The sequence below is a fragment of the Podarcis muralis genome, chromosome 3 (assembly GCF_964188315.1).
Source record: "Podarcis muralis chromosome 3, rPodMur119.hap1.1, whole genome shotgun sequence".
Classification (NCBI taxonomy): domain Eukaryota; kingdom Metazoa; phylum Chordata; class Lepidosauria; order Squamata; family Lacertidae; genus Podarcis; species Podarcis muralis.
This window is the reverse complement of record NC_135657.1, coordinates 79,731,860-79,737,159: the sequence shown is the minus strand read 5'-3', so window position 1 is coordinate 79,737,159 and position 5,300 is coordinate 79,731,860. Positions and strand designations below refer to the sequence as shown.

General features: G+C 36.6%; 1 protein-coding gene across 6 annotated transcripts in view; it reads right to left on the bottom strand.

The window, feature by feature from the left end:
• Positions 1 to 2,761: 2,761 nt before the first annotated feature.
• The window catches only part of SYNCRIP (synaptotagmin binding cytoplasmic RNA interacting protein), a 19,985-nt gene continuing 17,446 nt past the window's right edge, over positions 2,762 to 5,300 (bottom strand). For all 6 annotated transcript variants that reach the window (XM_028722906.2, XM_028722908.2, XM_028722909.2 and 3 more), the window contains exon 11: positions 2,762 to 5,300. This exon is cut by the window's right edge. The gene's annotated coding sequence lies outside the window, so the exon portion shown is untranslated.

Here is a 5,300-nt window from a genome sequence, read left to right as displayed (position 1 = left end):
TTTCCGCAAGTTAAGTACAGACCTAACTACAGGCTATTGTGACAGCCTCCCCTCAGTTTGCTGATCCAGAGGCTCTGGAGGTCTTCTCATATTTCTCCCTTCTCACCCACACATCTGTTATTTTTACTCACCTATAACTTTTTCCATTCACTCAACTCATATCGCAACACAAACTGCAAGTTATATTCATCCCTCCTTTTACATTTTTTTCTTCCTGCTATAATAGCTTCTTATCCACTTGCTTTCTTTCAGTTTATTATTTAATATGGAAAATAACAAACATTAATATTTTTATTAACAAGTTTGGAGACACCAAACTTCTCCATCTCCCAACCAATTATACGTCTCCAATTATCTTTGAAGATAACTGAAATATAAAGAAATTGCAGACTATTCTCTACCAGCAGATCCTAGGGCAGAGGCATAGATTTGGGGGGGGGGCGCAAATAGGCACCACACCACAGGGGGCAGCACTTACTGAGGGGCCTGACCTGCAGTGTGCCCGAGCCACATCTCTCCTGGGAGTGACGTGGTGGCTCTAGCACCTGCAGGCTCCACGCTGCCCAAAAAGGCAGCATGGGGCTTGCATCTGCCCACAGCTTCCCCCTCAGCCGCCCTACAGCTGAGGGGGAGGCAGCAGCAGACTAGAGTGGTTCTATTGTTATTTGAAGAATGTAGTGCCAGGATGCAATTTAGGGTTGGTGACCTGCCCCATTAGTAATTGGGGAAAAGTAATTCCTCCCCCCTTTAGATTGCTATCCAAAACAGCATACTACTGCTTTGTCTAAGATTACTTTTTTGAGGAATTTATAAAGTTGATTCTTTTGCACATTTTTTATTTTCTTTATATAAATTATTCTGATTGAGTTTTGTATGACTCTTATAATATGTATCATGTTCTATGATTTGTGTATTTTACATACTTTTTAAATGATCAGATCCAGACTTCTGCGTCTAGAACATTGTACTCTTTGGCCTGAGCTTCCTCTTCCTTGAAAATCGTTTCTGGGATTGAGGGACTTCTCAAGAATAGTGCGGGGCACTGTGAAAGGCTGTAAGGGGAAACTAGGAAACAGTACACACATATACTTCCATTTGCAGAAGAGGCTCAAATCCAGTGGAGGCTTCACCAAACAAAGGGAGGAATCCAATTGGTCCTCCCAGAAGTATTGCTCCAGTGGGAGGCATTCATAAATAGAGGAGGCAATTTTTGCCAACTCCCCCTGCATTCTGCCCACCCCCATCTGTTCTGGAGGAATAAGCAGCTTTGAATCAAGCCTCATGTACTTGCTTACCTGTAATCCATTGCCTGAGCCACGCATCCAGAACAGCAGAGAATCGTGCCACCATCTTCAGGCAATTCTCTTATTTAAATATTAGGGTAACATGCCTCTTTATATATAATGAAGCCATTTCATTTCATTAAAGTTGAGCAATATCCCAAAAGGAATGCTGTGTTCCAACAATTCTTATTAGTTCAGTTCTTCCTTTACTACATCTTTTCAGAGAATTCCAAACATGTATTATTTTCAGAAAGCAGAACCCTCCTTTTATCCTAAAGTTTTGCTAGGAGGGTGCTTTCATCCAGTGATATAATGGCTACAAAAATGAGTAGTTTTATTGGCACACTAAGTGGCAGCAGTTGTACTCACTGGCAAAGACCTCTGTTTTAGCAGCCACAACTTTCTGTGCAAGATGAAGACTGCAGCATCCAGCCAGTCACCTTCAGCTTTTATCCTCTAATCTCAGAACAAAGCCAGTGTAGAAGACCCCTGTTGGGTCAGTTTCAGAATTGCAAAGTTAGAGAAGCTTCACATTTCTGCAAACAGCCCATGCAATCTCTTTACTCGATCAAAGGTTACTTAACATATTACGAACATATTACTATTCAATTTGTACAAGATTCACATTTTTGTTTTCAAGCCAGGGTGTGTTTAGCTTGTACTGTAATGTGAAATGTTTACAACTACCTCTCCAATCTACTTCATATAACATAACTGAATATGAGAAGCATATGTACAGGGAATGTAAAATATACAGAAAAGCTTTTTGAAGCTTTCCAAAGGAATTATCTTTGTTTATAGACAAAAGGGAATTTCACAATGCCTTTAAGGCACTTCTGTTTTCTTCTCTTTTCAGCAACTGAACTAGTTGTCAGCTCAAGTCACTTTGTATAAAAAGGTCTATCAAATGTACATGCCCCTGCTTATTTATTTTCTCCAGTCCTCACCAGAAATATTGCTATCAGCTTCACTTACGCTGAATGGCATTCTATGCAAAACTGGGAATAATTATGTCAACACAAGTTCATGGGAAATTGTATCTTAAAGAGAAGAAATAAGTTATAGTAATAACTAGCATAAACTATCTTCATCAGTCCTGGAACATATGTAGACTCATTAGTATAAGCTGGCACAGAACTGAATACCACCAGAATTTCTGCTACAACGTAACAGTAAATCTGTGTTACCATGCCAATATAATGTATGATATCCATATAAGCATCATGTCCCAATAACTTCACTAAAGCTTGATGTAGTCTGTAACATCAACACCTAAAGTGACCAGTCAAAGATAATCTAAAATCATGATTCAGCACCTTTAGTTTCTAATTGTGAAAGCTTATTCCCTTCACATATTGTTTTAAAATTTTCAATGTTAACATTTCTTTTTAAAATATCGTTTTTCACAATACAAGTTTCCACATGCATTTTACTGTCGCTTTTTCATTATAATGCTAAAAAAACTGCACCAATGTCAGAACAGTGCAAATAATATTTAATTGTAAAAGTCATAATGGCTTGAATTCATCATTATTTAAGAACACTGTCAAGATTCTGGTACTTATTACTCACCATTGCTTTACAAACTATACAGACCACTTCCAGTCAATTTTAACATGCACCCCCCACAACCCAACAATTTTTACAGCTGAAATTGAGGACCATCTGACCTCAATTTTATCTTGCATATTGTCAAATTTCATTTTGCATTTGCATTGACTGAGTACACAATTCTGAAAAACGCCAATTTTTTAATTTCCCTTCTTCCCCAAGCCAAGATTAGTGACGCTTGAAAGCCTACAAGAAGTTTGTTTTCCAGCAATGGGAGAAATGTGGAAGATTTAGTCAGAAGGTTTCTCCCTCTTCCTACACCTCCATTAGATATCAGATCAAATTTGGCATAAACACCTTGACAGTGTTCTTCATAAGACTATGACAGTAAAGATGCCAGTTGGCACAACAGCCTCATTGAAGGGAGCATTTAAACCTCCTTGGCACTGGGACTGCCAGCACCAAGGATTACAATATAATCAAAGTTGTATTTAAGGCTACATTTAGCAAACCTACGTTCCATAAGCCTCATCCTATCAAGTTTAAGATTTCAGAAGCTGATGCAACACTCATGTTTCTTACTCAAATATGGAAAGTAGAACTTTACCATGGGCAGTATATGAAACTGTGGCAGCAGGTGTCTCATTAAGCAGTGACTTTTTACCATCCAGCCACTTAGTTTCTTCTTATCTAGCAAGGCACATTTATATATTCCCATGAATACTTGACAAATTTTAAATTACACTTTATGTCCCAGCTATCCCAGTAATTGACATACAATATACTAAAATGATTTATTAAGGTAACAAAAATTCAATTAATGTGAGAGACAGACTACTGGAAACCACTATTCTAAAAAATGTAAATACAAGTAAACATACTGAAATGTGTGCGCACGAGTTTTTAAACCAGAAGATTTCTGCACTAACACACATTTATATTAATGACACATAAAAAAAATAAAAACTTTATTACAAAAATAAGTTACACTTGCCTCCAGCTTACAGTATAAAACAATTTTATTTGCAGGAATGCAAAATGATTGTTTGCAATGAGCATTTAACATATGACATCTATTTTTTGTTAATTTTTTCATTTACTGGGGAACTGGTGTGTATAAAACCTTAATTCGGTGTCTCAGTTCTTATTGTGGTGCCTACGGGTATGTAACAACTGCAGTATCCCTTTGGGAAGGGTATAAGGGAAGCTCTTTCTGCCAGGCCCATATTAAATCATAGTTTTATTTATCTTACCTATGCATATTTAGACTTGACAGAACTTTTTGGAAGGGTGATTCAATAGAGGATGCTTCACCACTTAACACTCACTGTCATCAAGGTGCTTTAGAAAATTAAAACATAGCACAAATGATTGTATTCTACTCTACAGGTTATCATGATCTGCATAAAGAGAAAATGGAAAGCTGATCTGCTTGTTTTTACAGCAATCAGCAATAAGAAATGCACTAATGAGAAAACATACCTTTACCTAAAAAGCTAAACTACAGCCATATACTATCTTCTATGATTTATGAAAAACTTCAAAATATCCAAATGTCAGGCTTCACTGTACAGTTGTCAGTTTTAGTCTGACCTTTTATAAAGGGACACTGCAGTATTTAGTACAAGTTGCTGATGCACTTTTTTAACATTTGATGTCTTACAAAAAGTAACATCTTGCTAAACTATTATACATCCAAATAACTACAATATCTGAAGAAGCAAGGCTGCTTTTTCAGCCACAAAATACGACAAAAACAAGGCCTGTTATGATGAACAGGAGGGATTCTTTTACAAAGCCTCTGAAATTAAAGGCAACTAAGAATGTTACATTTGGTATACATTTTACCCTCATGTCATAATTAAACAAGCCTTGATTTTATCTACAAAAATTTTCTATGTACAGTACAGATAGGGTATAGTTCAATCCTCTGCTACTGAGGTAGTTAACCAACCCTTTAAAAAAGGTTCTGAAAAGAACCACTATCTGGAATGCCTGACTAACCAGCTCTGATGATTACACCTGAAACTGCTGTATCTGAACACATTTCAAAGTGATTACTATATAGACAACCATGATTAACCCTTCATGAGCAGAAATAAAAAGTTAAGGATGCCAATTGTGATATTCACCTATCACTGCACTAGATTTCTCAGTGCGATAAGAGAATACCACTTTTGGAATCCATTTTAAAAACACCAGGGAAAGGTCTACTTTAAGTAGATGTTTTTGTTTTGTTTTTTCATTTTTAAGAAGATTTCATTATTTAAGAGGCCATGCTAGAGATAAAGAATTTGTTGTACACATTGGGAAAAATATTAGCTTTAGATTTATAATTTGCACTGCAGAGAAAACTTAATAGAAATTCATATCAAAGTCCAAGTGTCCCATATTTGATTCCATGATCTTCGCACGAAGAATCTTCTACAAAATAATTTGCTCCTATACAGCCGCGATACTTAAGGT